Consider the following 16,547-nt stretch of genomic DNA (forward strand, 5'->3'; position numbering starts at 1 on the left):
GTGTTTTTTTTTTTATTGCAAGCAAAATAAATGAAGATATTACTACCAAAGCCAAATTTTTTATTGCAATCACTGTCTGGGTGAAATTGAGCATTATCTGACAGCATTGCAGGGGTGCCAATACATTTGGCCAGCAGTGTAGCTATTTATTTTTTTTTATTACTGTCTTTTATTTTGCAATGATAATATAAATGTGCCTCTGTATGTGTCAATTATTTCTCAACTGACTGTTTTGTGAAGCACAATACGAAAAAAACGTAATGTAGCACTGCATAGCAAGCCGCCGCTGGCACTCTCACCTGACTCAATGCCGAGCGAACTGGAGTATATAAAAATGCAATGGGGAAAATTAAACCACAAAAGCAGCCGACAGTCACACAGGCGCAAACGCTGTCACTTTCGTGACTTTTTGGACTGTCAAATAGTCGCCACTTCCAGGAGAGCGAGACTCACTAAACCTCCACCCAGAGAGGCTCCGCCCGTCTCGGCCAGTCACTCTCACATGGTACGTTCAGCAACAGCATGCAAAACACAATCGCCATATTAGAACCCGATTCTGTGTATCAAATGTAACTGCTTAGCGCAGCACAACAACATTTAGCCATGGCTAATCGTCTGTCATCTAGCCTTTGTTGATTTTGAGTAGGGTCCGCATTGTACTTCCGCTTCCAAGGATGCCCTGTGTGTACCGTCACAGCCTAAATCATCTCAGCTCAGCCCTGTGACGCTACAGATAAAGTAGCAAAGTAGCAAAGCGCAAAGTTCGGTTGTTTGGTCCGAACTAGAGTTTGATGCACGTTCACATTTACAAAACGAAGCGGACTATCTGAGAAAAAAAAACTCTGGTCCATTTAAAACAAAACAAACAGTGCTAGTGTGAAAGTGCCTTTTGTCCTGAGGGTTTGTGGGTTGGTTTACAAAATGTGTGGAGGGTGATGTATTTGGGGTTGTTTGTGTTGCTAATAAAAACCGAAAAACTATCAAAGTCTTCATCAGGTGTTAAAAACATTGAACGTTTGCATTTATCCTATCCGTTCGCTACTACCACACTAGTCTCCAACTGAGATTGCAGAAATAGAGTCACCATCAGGTCACCAACTAGTCTCCAGGCCAATAGTTGATTAGTATATTGTATGTTGTTTCTAACATTTGGAGGCTCTCATATTCGGTGCTTCTCACATTGAGCCCAAGGTCACCCTTATTTTTTGCATTGTGAAACAAAAACCAAAAAGAGGTTCTCACAGAAAATAAGGATGAAAAGCACTTAACGGATTATTGGTTTTTGATCTCAAAGCTTAGTTGGCTGACGTTCACGCACTGAATTACAAAAAAATTCGATGATCAGATCAATGCACGCCTCCACAGTATAAATTTGATGTTTACAAACATGCTGCTAGCCTGTTTGAGGTTTTGAAAATGTCTGCACTATGGTTGGTCAGCACAGTATAGCAACAGGCTGCCATACCGACTGTTCATAAGCAAAAGACTGTTGCTAAGAAACACCATCAAAGCTCAAACTCAGCAAAAAGAACCAATGCAAATCTCATCAGATGAAAAGAACAAACTTCCACTTAAAATATCTCGCTAATGGCATGAATAATCTAATAATACGGGAAATGGAAGGGCAATGATGACGAATGGTGGCTACCAATTACAAAATATGTTTACTAGTAACCATGTCTGAAGGTTAGAAAACTTTTCTCCATTTCTTTTTACAGATCAAACACGATGTTGACACGAGAAATTGCAAATGTCATTGAATTTTTATCGTTTGACTACCTATCATCGTATTGTGCTAAGAAAAAAAATGACAACAAAAAACATCTTGGCACCCTAAAAACATCTGCATCATACTAAAAACCATCTGTTGAGTGAAAGCATCCTGCTCATAAAAATCACTCTAAAACAACAACATCCGTTTGAAAAGCAAAACAACTATTACACAACAACAAGATAAGATATTTTCAGTCATGTACAAAAAAAGTACTGTCAATGACCTCCACAAAGTTGACACCCCATCGTACGCAAATTTATAGAAAAATTATGTCAGTCCTTTGCGCTAGGTTTGAGCTGAAAAAAATTGTTTGTGCTGCTATCGCTTTTGAGAATTAACAATTAGTTAATATCCAAAAAATAATAGCAGCACAAACGATTTTTTTTTCAGCACAAACGAGCACAAACTTTGCACAAAGGTGTTGACATAATTTTTCTATAAATTTGCGTCTGATGGCGGTCCAACTTCACGGATGTCCGTCGATGGCAGACAATGAGTTAAGCAGTGTCTGACCAAACCATGATAGCAATTTACTTTACATCGCCCAATTATGGAGGACCAAAGCTGCCAAAATTCAAAATAAAAATAAAAATCAATCAATCAATAAAAAGCAAAATAAAAACGAAAATAAATACAAAAATAAGAAATATGATACAAAAATTAAATATAAATACAAAATAAATTTGGAAATAAGTAGCTAATTAAATAAAAGTAGAAATAAAAATGAATATACAAAAATAAGAAATTACATTAAAAATGTAAGAATAAATACAAAAATAAATGTGGAAATAAATACAAAAATAAATATATTGATTGAAATAAATGTCAATCAATAAATAAAAACGCTTTGCCATATATTTACTTATTTCATTGTCAGTGCCAACGTTCAAGTGGAAATGTTATTCAAATGAGGGGGCGGTACTACATGTGTTGAACTATTCACCCATTGGTCGATCGACATGCCAGTTCAGTGATCCTCTCGATTGTCGAAGTAATGTCTGCCTTCCTGCTGCTTGCTTGCTTCGTAAAATAATGGGACGAGACGAGAAGGTCTGAATCCAAGCGGCTACGGGATGCTGGCAATCGGTTGGATGGGGACAAGGTACGTATTAAATTGGTAATTTGGTGTGTGTTTTTAAAAAAAAAAACTTTTTACTTAAGTCCAGTTGAGGTATGTTGAATCTATATAATCTTCCATAAGCTAATACCTTGCATTGGGTCTCAGGAAGGGGAGGCAAGGCGGGACATGGATAAAGCTGCTAACAACATTAAACTCACAAGGAATAGTTTAGCGTTAGCGCAATTTAGTGAAGCAAAATTCACACATTCAAGTTCGTGTGGTGCTCCGGGAGACTGTTTGTACCGGCTGGTGTCTCGTTTAATGCTTTCGTAGCTAATCTATTATACCATTTTGCCGTTGTCATCTATTTTCTTCTAGATACTTCTGAGGAAGGTTGGGGTGTCGTTCCTCAACAATAAGACATCTCTCGTCCTCTTATCTACGTGCTTTTTTTTTTTTTACCCTAAAGCTCCCCGAAGACGCAATAAATTTACATTTCAGGGAATGCTGATGGTGAGCAGTTGGCCAGTATTAGGGGAAAAAGTTACTGACCTTAAGTGGCTCATGTTGGTGTCCAGTGGACAATTTTTTTGATGAACGAGTTAGTTGTGCTGGAAGTCCTTTTTTGTACATCAATTGCCTGTTTATCATTTGTATTGTATTACACTGGTCATCAATAAAATATTACTTTGCAGAAAAACAATCATTGCCTTTATTATTTCTTCACATTATTGAGGTACTGTCACATCAACGACAACCAACATTCTATGCTGTCATTTAAAACAAGTCCAAATATTTGACGCAGGATGGATAGTCTCGTTGTAGACATTCAATACATTAGAAAATTCTGACATCTGCTGAATTTCTTCAGGAGTCGAGGCCTGTCGCAGCTGCACTTCTGGGACTGACATCAACATGGGGATGATGACCATGTGGACCATCACATAAAACTGCAAATATGTAATTTAAAGTTGAACCAACTAGTCCTAAAATATAACTAAACATGCACACATCGTATATGGCAAATTTAGTTATTGATTAGCCTCATCTGTATGTGCCTAGCCCTAGACTGTGAAAGTGTTCGCATTTATATAATTTTATTTAACTTTTTTGGTCAGGGATATTTCATGCTTTCATTTTTTTTTTTATGTTATGTTTTTGATTAGAAATGTGCACTTTACATTATCCCTTTTGAAGTTGAACTTGTTAAGCCATTTTCAAAGAGCCAACAATCAAAGAGGGCATGCCACACCTCATAATTTGATTTTGATGGGTAAAATTTCATCCAATCATCTCCCAGAAGTGGCAACTAAAACGATACCAACATTTCTGCAATAACAGACAATGTGTTGCAGGGCCCATAATTTTTGTAATTCTGAGACATAAATTTTAGGGTTTCTTATTTTTGCAAGCCATAAACATCAACATTTAACTCATTGGCTGCCATTGACAGCGCTTGACATCCAATCAATTTTTGACTGGGAGAGGCTGGCAGCGAAAGCTCTCCAAATCTAAATGGATTCCTAGCGCGTAATAAATAATAAAAGCATGAAATATTTAAACTTAATTTAAAATGGTCTATATTATACTGTATATGGGTTTATCTTTCCAAAATGGGTGAAAAAAATATGGTCTTCATTTATTTTTGTACTTCCTTCCGAGTCCCCCAATATAGAGCTTTAATTTATGACTTTATGGTTGCCATAGCTATGCCTTTGACTGTTGGGGGCTGGCACAGAATATCATCTACGGCGAACAGTTTGTAGTTGTAGTGTGCGGACAATTCCCGGTGGATCCAGACGTGGCATGGATTCTTGCACACGAAGTCCTCCATGAAAAAACAGGAAAACAAGTTGCAATTTAAAAAGTTGCATTGCATAAAAGCTGAAGAAGTAATTTCTAGTGTTTAAACAGGACTTGAAATAACAAACTTGTTTAACCCTGATGGCAAAGTCATGATTCGGCTTGTTATTTATTTTTTTAACACAAATATTTCCTCTTGACACTTCATTTGAATGAATGAAATTATAGTCCAAGTCAAATTATTAATGACATTCACTTACTCTGAACCTTTGTACGTCGGAACCTGAGACGTCCTTGCATCATTCTGAACTCAGAATTTGGATGAGATCCTGGGATCCCTGTAATCACCCAGCATCCAACGTTGCGATGTCAGTGGAATTATTCAAGTCAGAGACTCTAAAAACAATGTTATGGTGAGCAGGAATATCGTTCGCTTTCATGAGAACTTAGTTGTAACTTCTGCTAAGCTACACTGGAGCAGTTACAAGTAGCTTTGATACCAGTAGCAGTCAGATATATATAGAGAGTGCAGCATGCAATACGACTAACCAAGTTTTCATTTTAAAATATGCCACTGTCATACAAACTCACCTTATACCATGCTTTGACATTCGACGGTGGATAATGCATATTCTCTCACTTCTCACCAAGTAGTACTAAACTAGGTCGGTTGTTTCCCTGACTTTCAGACCCACGTTCTGTCATCTGTGGCAGGCATGGCTAGTAGATTTCAGAAATCGAATGTCGATCAACCAATAAGCGAATAGTTCAACCCATGGCACCCTTAGGAACGCCCCCTCATTTGAATTACATTTCCACTTGCAAGTTGGCGCTGACAATGAAATAAGTAAATATAAGGCAAAGCGCTTTTATTTATTGATTGACATTTATTTCAATCAATATATTTATTTTTGTATTTATTTCCATATTTATTTTTGTATTTATTCTTACATTTTTAATGTAATTTCTTATTTTTGTATATATATTCATTTTTATTTTTACTTTTATTTAATTAGCTATTTATTTCCATATTTATTTTTTGATTTATTTTTAGTTTTTGTATCTTAATTCTTATTTTGTATTTATAGTCGTTTATATTTTGCCTTTTATTGATTTATTTTTAATTACTTTTATTTTTAATTTTGGCAGCTTTGGTCCTCCATACCCAATATCACATTGGGAGCCAAAAAAAAAAAGGCATCAGTGCAATACAGTTCTAATAGTATGGCTGAAACTAATGATTATTCTTATTCTTATAATTATTCTTTATCAAAAAGTTCATAAATACAATCGAAATCCAATTTCAAAACCCACTCTCTTGAATGCCAATTTACAGTCGGAATGGGAGTTTGTGTTGAAAGGAGACTCTAAAAGCTGTTGTATGAGTAGGTTTATGTTTGTGGTTTCTGCATTAAAAGAAAGGCGATAACATTACTATCTAAAAATAACTAAAGCGCAAATACTGTATGCTTCTCCAAAACACAACACAAACGGACAATTAAAACACCAATTAACATCATCGCTAACTAGCTTAACACTCCGTGCTAAGTAGTAACGTTTCATCGACAAAGAATACAAACAATACAATTGGCTTTGTTAACTCACCTCCGACTGAGGCAGGCACACTGGATCTAACAACACACAAGACAATCTAACTCTCGATACTTCGTAATATAATTAATTTAGCAGCCCAACCTGAGTGTACCAGGGAACTCGCTCTCTTGTTCTAAAGTGCCTATGACAGCAAAAAGCATGTTTATTTCATATTTCACGCGGTATTTTATGCTTCTGAATGAAATGAATCGCTTGGATGTGTGTGGAAGCGATCGTTCTATTTGTTCATTTTTTTAAATCCCGCTAGTGACGTGTAGAGCCGGCTCTGTCTGTCTGTCTGTCTGTCTGTCTGTCGGTCTGTCGAAAGGAAAGGACGACACAGGAACGCGGTTTGTAGGCCTTCAAAATGAGCAGAAAATGCAATAACATTTGGAGACATTTTAATTGGTTAAAGTCACATGACAATAGGGCAGAATGCCGTGCCTGCAAACCTAACCCCTTATAGCCTAATGTCTCACATTTGATACACTTAGAATTTCATGAATTTGAGACTCTAATTTAGAATTTTTTTTTTTTTTTTTTTTTTTAAATGAAGGATGCAAGTCAACACATGCATCTGTAGGTTCCATGAGAAAAAAAATCTGGATTTAGCTAAAAGACTGGACAAATAATTACTGATAGAAGGAGCCGGATCAGTCCGTCCAAGTTGAAGTATTTAGTTTTCTTGAATGCAAATTTAAAGACCAAATGTGAAGAAAGGTTGGGCAACTATGTTTTTGAATAATATCAATGGCTAAACAATCATAAGCATATTTTCGTTATTTTTTTTAATGCAACCCTTCCAGATTCTTTGTTTAACCCATAGCAACGCCCTTGACAACGAAAATGCTTTTCTTCGACAATCTTCGGAAACCTTCGGAAATTACGTCACACAGAGAACTGCGAGGGAAGTCCGCCATATAACCGTATTGTTGCATTGCTTCTCGGTAAGATGCCACGGCAGTGTGTGGCGATGTATTGTTCTCAATCTAAAGGAAAGTTGTATGAGTGGCCAAAGGACAGCAGGGCACATAAATGGACATTTTCGTTACACGAAGGGAATGAATTTCACGCCATCATCGAGTTTTCTCTGCTACATACACACTGCTTCCTCAACCGGTCTGCTTATGATCAAGGATTCGCAAAAAAAGTGATTTTTGGATAGATGACTGATTACTTTGTCAAAGCAGAGCTGCCAACTGTTGTGGAATGAACAGTAGAAGGTAGCGAGGTTAGCCAAAAGGTAACTTGAGGCAAAACCCCGATTGTGTTGTTGAATGAACAGTAGAAGCTAGCGACGTTAGCCGAAAGCTAACTCGTGGCAATCCCCGATCACAGTTGTATTGAGTTCATTTTGCCTACACTTATAAATTCATCAAAACCTTTCTTTTATCCCAGGTAACAGTAGGTGGTTTATTTACCTGACGTTTCGGCGAACACTTCCGCCTTCGTCAGAGTCCGAAGGCGGAAGTGTTCGCCGAAACATGTCAGGTTAATAAAAGCTAACGTCACTAGCTTCTACTGTTCATTCCATAACATGATCGGGGATTCGTCAAAACTTTTCTTTTATCCCAGGCAATAGTAGGTGGTTTATTTACCTGACATGTTTCAGCGAACACTTCCGCCTTCGTCAGAGGGTCCAAAGGCGGAGGTGTTCGCTGAAACATGTCAGGTAAATAAAAGCTAACGTCGCTAGCTTCTACTGTTCATTACACAACATGATCGGGGATTCGTCAAAACTCTTTTATCCCAGGCAATACTAGGTGGTTTATTTACCTGACATGCTTCAAATCATAAAAATAATAACAGCCTATATCTTACCAATCTTGGAATCTCAATGGGTCTTGTCTCCATTCCATGTCAGGTAGTCTGGGCACATTGTTTGCATCCTGATTAGCGTCTGGCTAATACATGTACAGTCCAACATAAAATTCCAACCTCCTCCTCTTCCTCCAACTCTTCAAAAGCTTGGATCTCCTCACTTGCGCTCGATCTATCACTTATATCGCTGTTTGAATTATTGTTCGAAGGGCTTTGTATGGCGGCCGTATGGAGCGCGGCCATCGCTGTTCTCGGTGTGACGTACCACTTCCAGACTAGTCCCTTTTCAGGCTCGAACTTCGGAAACGCGATTATTTTGTCAAATATACAACATATAAATTATTTTTTCATGCTTTATTTGTTGGACAATGTTTAATTACATTAATTGTGACCCTATTTGGCATTTTATGAAATTACTTCACATTTGGTCTTTAAAATAAAGCAAGGAGTAGCTTATGTTTGTTTTGTTAGCTGCTTCTGTTGCAGTTACTACTCGCTATTTTTGTTATGATGCAGCATGTTTGATTGTTGTTGGTTGAAGTTTAATTTTGTTGCTTGTTTATTGTTTGGAGCCCTTTTAATGTTCAATAAAATAAGTAAAAAACCCTTTTCTTTGCTTGATAATTGTTGCTATTTGCAGTCAGTAGAGTGCAATATTCAGTTCACCAAGTCATTCCTCAAAATATATGCTAAATTTGTCATAAATATTTAAAAGAAAAGCTATAGTTAAACGAGCCGTGAGCCGATCCAAATGAACCGGATCACCGAGAAGAGCCGAAAATCCCATCACTAAGTCCCGCGCCATGAAAATGAGTGACTTCCGGTTCCATTCTCGGGTTGAGGACGAATGCGAATCTAAGGCCACACGGTTCAGCAACTCACAATACAGCATTGTTTTATAACATGCAGATGGACTTCGGATTCAGCTGATTTTGCGAATTCATTTATTTTTCGCATCACGCCAGCTAAACGTGCTGCAGGGTTTTGTTGCTGCACCAACACTGGGATTATGGCACATGTTTTAATGTGCTTGCATTTTGTGGCTGACAATGCTCGTTGTCCACCGAGTATAGCACTTGGCCGACAACCGGCGGCTTGTCGCACACCCCCCTCAGTCCTCTTCGCGTGCCCGCCGGGAGAGCAATATACTTGGCTTATGCTCGTGCGGTTCTCCATATCGTCCAGACTTCCAGCCCCCTCTGCCCTCTTCGTGTGCTCGGTAATCAACTGCTATCCTCGGGTTGGGCTCGGGCAGCTACGTGCTCCTCAGACGCTGGGCGGTTTGTCCGGCGGTCATTCTTCAGCTGCTTCCCCGGCAAACGAGCTCTCCTGCCTGCAGCAGGGCAATGAAGAGCTGTAACTTGCTCGCTGCCGTGGGGGGTTACCGATCCGTGAAGACAATCGACAACCCCGTCGCCGTGTGACATGATCCGGGTAGTTTTGTGTGATTTTTTTTTTTCGCTTCGAAAGGCGAGAATAAGACTTGGAAAGGATTAGCATATTGGCTAGCTGTTACACCTCCTGGTTTGTCTATGCTCTCCGAAGCAGGGGCAGAGAAATGACAAAAGACGGACAAACTTCGGTGGCATAAAATATCGTTCGGAGGTGAAAGAAGTCGACAGTTTTAACTATTATGGAGTAATTTTTTAATGTCGTACTGAATAAATGCATTTTTAATATTTCATATTCCATTTAGCACAAGCCTGTTGTCTGTCATGACCATACCATTTATTTAGCAGTTGGGGAAAGATACTTCGATAAAAAGAATATCCTGTAAAAATATTGGAGTAGAGAGATTGAAACAATGACATTTTGCTGCTTTCTTCATCGCATTTTCCTCTTTCTGAATCTTCCTCCTCAATGGGCTGAATTCTAAATCAGATGAAATCGTCACCCTGCCGACGTCATCCTCCAGCTGGGGACGCTAGAGCGCTAAAATGACAGGCAGGGGCTAAACGGCAGATTAAAGGACTAATTTCTCGTCATCTGCATTTTGCTAAATTGTTGTATATAGTCGAATCATCTCAACATATGATTCTAATTCACATAATAATGCTATTTAAGATTTTTTTATATGCTGTCACAGGCATTTTAATCACTGGCGCGCACGCGCACCTTCACAGTACACACAAACAAGGACCCAAACGGGACTGCTCATAGCTGCTGGCAAAAATAGATTATCAATTTCTTTGGCAACTAATTTATTAATCAATTTAATCGATTAGTTGTTGCAACCTTCATTAAGAAGCTAGTTTAGGCTGTAAAATGTCCGAAAATTGGCAAAAATGTGAATTGTTGTTTTCCAAAGGAAAAGCATTTTTTTTTCATGTCCTACTTTGACTTAACCAAAATATAATGAAGAAATCTATATTTAAAACTGAGAATTTGAATTGATGTAATAATTTCAAGAATTTAGACGAGTTTAAGGTGAAAGTCCTAAACAATTAATTGCTTTTCAAAATAGTTGTCTATTGAATTGCTAATCGATTAGTTGCCTCTAACTCAGGGGTGCCCAAGTCCGGCCCTCGAGAGCCCCTATCCAGCTTGTTTTCCATGTCTCCTTCCTTTAACACACCTGAATCAAATGATCAGCTCATCAGCAAGCTCTGCAGGAGCCTGATAATGATGCTGATTATTTGAGTCAGGTGTGTTGGAGGAGGGAGAAATGGAAAACAAGCTGGATAAGGCCTCTCGAGGACTGGACTTGGGCACCCCCGCTCTAACTAATAGAATACAATATTATCAGGAAAATATTAAGTTTTGGTGTTGTGTGTATCCAAAGAGAAAGTAAAGATAACTAAGGGGTAGGTTCTTCATTTCATTTGTGTAAAATGAAAGTAACCAACAAGTTTCACCTAAACTTGTCATGTTGGCAATGCGAAGCCATCTTGTTTACGTATGTCTTAGAAAAAGCTTTATGTGGAGTTTAATCCATTAAACAAACAGAAGCAATCATACGTGTCATCTTAATACTTGTGTCCACAATTACTCGAGAACAGCAAACATTTGAAACGGGATGTAAATAAGTTTTTTTTTAATGCTGCTCTTGTAGTTCGCAGTTCCTCAAATTGAAAAACAGGATAAGAAGTGAATTCTAGAACAGGAATGACTGCAGAACTCATGATGTCTCCTTCAGATTTTTACATGTATTTCACAATCAGATCCTACAATGCTAAAACAGTGAGGCTGAGCAGTAAGCTTGACAGAAGCCAGACTGCGACCAAAATAGAAAGACAGAAAGGCTGCCAGTTCAACATAAAATGTCTGCAAATAATAATATGGCAATCCCCCGAAAATTCAGCAGGACGCTTCCTGAGTCATTGCGGGAAGAACATCGCAAGGGGGTCGACTGTCGTCACCGCACCTGGTGACAGGTTAAAAATAGACACTGATTCAGACATAAAAAAAAATAAAAACAATCACATGGTCTGAGGCATTTCAAGTGAAACATCCAATACAACTGTTTTTACATTAACATGAAATTACACCGCAGATGCAAAATCGCATTTGAATAACTACACAAGCGTCAACAGTGGGCAACGGGACAGAACTGCAAACCAGGTCAAACTAACTAAAGACCCAGACGAGTTTTTAACCGCACACAAAATAAACCTCAGCCAATTTAAAACATCTTTTGTGAACTAATGACTTTGATTTGGTCTCGTTAAAAGTTCCCCAACAATCAAAACAAGTCAGTTGAATGCGTCAGTGGAATGTGAACTCCTCAGCAAGCCTACTGACGCTGTTCAAAGGGGACGTCAAGTGCGATGAACGTCTCTCGCTGAGTTAGAGGCAACTTGTGAGCGAGATGAAGGCAGCAGCGCAACCTCCCAGAAAAGCTCGATGTCTTCAAAGGAGTGTCAGAGTGAGAGAGAACATGACGTAACCGTGGGATTGTCTGTAGCTTTACCGGGAGGACGTGGAGGCCGGGGAGCTCCGGCTTGACAGCGGTGAATAAATAAAAACCCAATCTCAAACTTATTAACACGCCACGGCATGTATAAACATTTCCTTGAGCTGCAGACTCATTAGAGTCATTTCATGGCATAACAATGCAAAATGGGACTGAACATTCTTCATATTATTTTAGGTAAATTACTGTACATCTGTCAATAATCCATTTTATTTATTCAACACAAATGGAGAATGGGAAGGGGTAGACCTGGTAAAGAGAATAGTGCTGCAGCTATCAAATATTTTAGTAATCGAGCATTCGACTGAAAATTCAATCGATTAATTTATAATTTATTTTTTTTAGGTAAAGAGCAATTATAAATATACATGAGAACACAAGACATTTCACCTAATATTGAAACATTTTCAGACAATCAATGTCTTTATTTTCGATGTACATTGTTGAAAACAGCCCAAAAAAATGCATCTCAGATGTGACTAGAAAAAAAAAATTCACGGCTTTCACTTCTTCAAACTAACATCACTTAAAAGTTAGGTGTTTTTCTCACTTGTTTCAATTGAATTTCATTTTCTGTCAAGCTATTTTTAAATTCCAGTTAAGTTTTAAATTAGTCTAAATTGTAAGTCCTAATAGGATTTTAAGTTTTTGCAGTGTTCAAAATAAATGTATGATACCTGCTGTATTGGAGCACATTAGGCACCAGTGCTATTTTGTTTTATTTTACACCCTCATCATTCTACAGCGCTGTTTATACAGATTAAATAAAAGATTAAATAAAGCCTGTGTTTAAGACACGTTAACCACGCTTAGACAGTAGTCATAATTAATAGAAACCTTGCCCTAAGTAGGGCTAATGTTACATTAGCAAGGTACAGCACCGGTACTTTTATTTATTAGCACTGAGAAGTCTACTGCTTTAAAATGGTGGCTGTTTACTAATGCCGCCGGGTCTGTCATTTCGCATCTAGTTCCATATACATGTGATATCTATGAGACGCATGATCAGACAACACCTTAGCATCATGCGGGTGTAGCTTGTAGCAACGTTGGCAAAGTTTCTAGCTGCTGCCAGCCGCTCTCAGATATTATTGCGTCCCTCCTACGCACCTGACAGCGCAATGTCCAGCATTAAAAGTAGTCCAGGCGATACGTGATGCTTAGAGCTGGGAAAATTAAACGATTCTTCGGGGCAAATATAATTGCTCGGATCAAATTTTTTGGGATGGGTGGTAGTGAATGACCACCCTTCAAATGGTTTGAGGTGTAGTAGAGAAAGATCAATTATCGGCGCCTATATTCGGAATTTTGACATATATCCTTACCGCCTTTTTTTTAATCCGACCGGCTGATATAAAAAAATATATATATATTTTAAACTGCGTTATTTCGGTTCTGATGCAGCCGCGCCTCCCTCTCCTGCACTAGTATTCACCCTGTCCTCTGATTGGTTAAATGGTCATGGTAAATGGAGTTACACTTGTATTGCGCCTTTCGACCTTTTTAAGGCCCTTAAAGTGCTTCACAGTATATCCTCATTTACCTACAAGTGACACAGCACCAGGAGCAACATACGGTTTAGTGTCTTGCTCAAGGATCGGAGCAGAAAATCGAACCCACAACTTCTGGGTTGGGGAACGACTACTTTCCAACTGAACCACGTGCACGGTAGTAATTAGGGTGTCAAATTTGCCATAGTTTCGCCTGAGTAGGATATTTGGCAGAACGGCGGTTTTATCAAGGAACATTTGTAACAAACAAAATTCTTAAGAACAAGATTTTTTTGTGTAAAAACAATGTGAGCGTTGAACTGCTCAAAAGAAGTGAACTCTTTATAAGAGGAACAACTTTACAAAGTTCAGCTGCAGTTATTTTGTTATCGAGGGGCGATTAGGGTTCTCGAAAAAAATGTTTTCAATGTTGATGCACCTGCTCCTCACCTCATTCTTTTATATTTCGCACTCTCCACGAGTCTTGACTGCTTTTAGCGAGGAAATTGTGCTCTTTCGTCCATTCAATGTTAAACAATGTCTGCCGTTTTGCCATATTTCCTAGCACTGTTGTAGAGCTGTCCCGACTAGTCGACATAGTCGACGTCATCAATGACGTAAATGCGTCGACAAGCACAACATCATGTCGACGGTTAATGAAGGGTTAAAAAAAATGTATGCGTGGAAAGTTTAGAATGTCGGACGCTCGGTATGCAAGCGGGGAAAGCGGCACAAAGTCAAAAAAAGCGAACCAGAGTGGCCAAAAAATTGACTTATTTCAACAAAACCAAGGAGGGTAGTGTAAAGCGCTTTGAGCGCCTTTAAAGGTGGAAAAGCGCTATACAAGTATAACACCACAGGCCACCACAGGTACACTGTTGTGTCCTGTCTATTCAATGCCAAGCTTGGCTGCACGTCGGCCGTGAATGGACATTTAAAGCGCCGTCACCCAATTGTAATTTTGGAAGACAACAGGAGACAACAAGCTGGCAGATTGTAAGACCTGCTTTACCCTGCTATAAAACATTGGCAGTCTTCTCCAAAACGCAAACTTGCGGTTAAAAGGTGACACTTCAAACATGAAAAATCGCTGGTAAACAGCATTTGCAAATGTAAAAAATATATATTTTACTGACACCACATGCAATGACGAAAAGTGTTTTTTTGCGGAGTGTAAAGCTTACGGTTAGAGGTTTAGCTAATTTACTTCCGGTGAGCATTTCAAAATAAAAGCACATCGTGATCGTCATATAAATAACGATTTCTGAGTTAATCCCACACACTTCAGAATTCAGATTCTACACTAAGAATAGCTTTAAAATGACACCCTTTATGAAAAATCCGACTGGCAATGAATAATTATTATATTAATTGTAATGCTATTATTTATAGTAGTATACTATAATAATAATGCTAGATATATTTTTTTAAGAATTGTTTTGAATCAGGTTGGAAAGGCGAAGTCAGTGTTCTGAATCTGTTATTTATGTGTTTATTTGTATTTTAATAAAGAACTTAAGTGTTCCAAAATGTTTTTGTTAATTAATAAGCATCAATAAAAATTCCATTGCTCAATTAGTAAAATAAATAAATAAATATTTGATTATTCGACTATCGTAAAAATAGACTAATGACTAATCGGGAGGAAATTAGTCGTTTGGGACAGCCCTATACTGTTGTAAAATCTCAGCGCAGAAATGATGTCATCACATAGCCACATGTGAAGATTTGTTTACATTTCACTGAACCAGTGATATAGGACGTTTTTACCTGAAGCTACTATTGGCCAATCATCAGTTGTGACAACCGTGGGCTGAGCGTCACATACACTGAACTAGGGGTGTGCCATCTCAGGCACCCCACGATTCGATTCGATTCCGATTAAGGGTGCTACGATCCGATTATTAAACGATCGCGGCATTGACGATGATTGCAGTTACCGCAATTATCGCGATTATCACGATTATCAATGGATCGTACATTACTACTTAATACAGTAGCCAAACAAATTTATGTCAATTATTTATTTAAAATATCCTAATGATTCAACTGGAACGATGGAAGCATGCCCATACAACAAAAAGCTGCCCTTAAGCTGCTTTTTTATTTATTTTTTTTTTTTTACAAGAAAGTGCAAATAAGACTTCTTTCAACCAATAATTTGTTTTCACAGAATTCTGTACTATTTCGCATGTTTGTAGTGTTGCCGCTGTATTTAATCGTGGTTTTACACGTTCTGCATATGAAATAGATGTTAGCAAATTAGCTAATTAGCTTAGCGCTCGGCGCTAACTATTAACATCTAAAAAACAACAACAATAAAGGCTAAATAGTACAAGAAGGTTCGTGTACTCACCTCTATTAGATGCACACGGGTCTTAGCAACACACTCAGGACATTTTTCAGTTGAAATGCCTTAAAACTACTGCTGGACATCTAAATGACAAGGAGCAACGAACTATCTCTCTTCCCCTCTTGCTCTAAAAAAAATAACCTGCGCACAAAAGCGCAGCCACCAGGTTGCGCTTCTGTTTCTGCCTCTCTCATACACAAATTTATTTTCCAGTCTTTTAAAAAGGAGTAAATCTCTCTCTCAGTAACTGGCAGCATCCATCATAATGTGCGCATGCCTGTTAACGTTGCCTGGCGGCAGACGTGTCTTGAATTTCGTTCTGCTACGAGCGGCTGCCATAAAGTTATGAGGGAAAAACATCGTTTTTGAACCTTTATGAATCGTAAACGAATCGTCACGTGTCGAATCGCGATGCAAGTAATAATAGATTTTTTGGGACTCCTCTACACTGAACCACCGCCTATTTTCTTTAAAAGACGGACAAATAGCTTCCGGCTAATGGGTTGTCACTGAAAAGGCTGAGTGTCCCTAACCCTAAAACTAAAACCGGACAGGTGGTCACCCTAACTGCTAATAAGGTTCATAGTCTTCAACTGCAATCCAAACATTTACTGCAACAAACGAATATACTGCTCAAGTATCAAGTATGGTCACATTAAAAATATGGCATCACTTTGTATTTGAGATAAGCACAGAGGAACCTTAATATTAAGAAAACACTACTAAGAACCAATGCAAAA

General features: G+C 38.4%; 1 protein-coding gene and 1 long non-coding RNA gene across 2 annotated transcripts in view; both read right to left on the reverse strand.

The window, feature by feature from the left end:
• wdfy3 (WD repeat and FYVE domain containing 3) overlaps positions 1 to 16,547 on the reverse strand; it is a 146,041-nt gene that overhangs the window by 108,579 nt on the left and 20,915 nt on the right. The window lies entirely within an intron of this gene.
• LOC130912903 (uncharacterized) lies at positions 2,547 to 5,550 on the reverse strand. Its single transcript, XR_009062670.1, has 3 exons — positions 5,229 to 5,550; positions 4,898 to 5,033; positions 2,547 to 4,662 (listed from the first exon to the last, which is right to left on the reverse strand). It is a non-coding gene; the product is annotated as an uncharacterized LOC130912903 (long non-coding RNA).

This window comes from Corythoichthys intestinalis, chromosome 3 (assembly GCF_030265065.1).
Source record: "Corythoichthys intestinalis isolate RoL2023-P3 chromosome 3, ASM3026506v1, whole genome shotgun sequence".
In the NCBI taxonomy this organism is placed as follows: Eukaryota; Metazoa; Chordata; class Actinopteri; order Syngnathiformes; family Syngnathidae; genus Corythoichthys; species Corythoichthys intestinalis.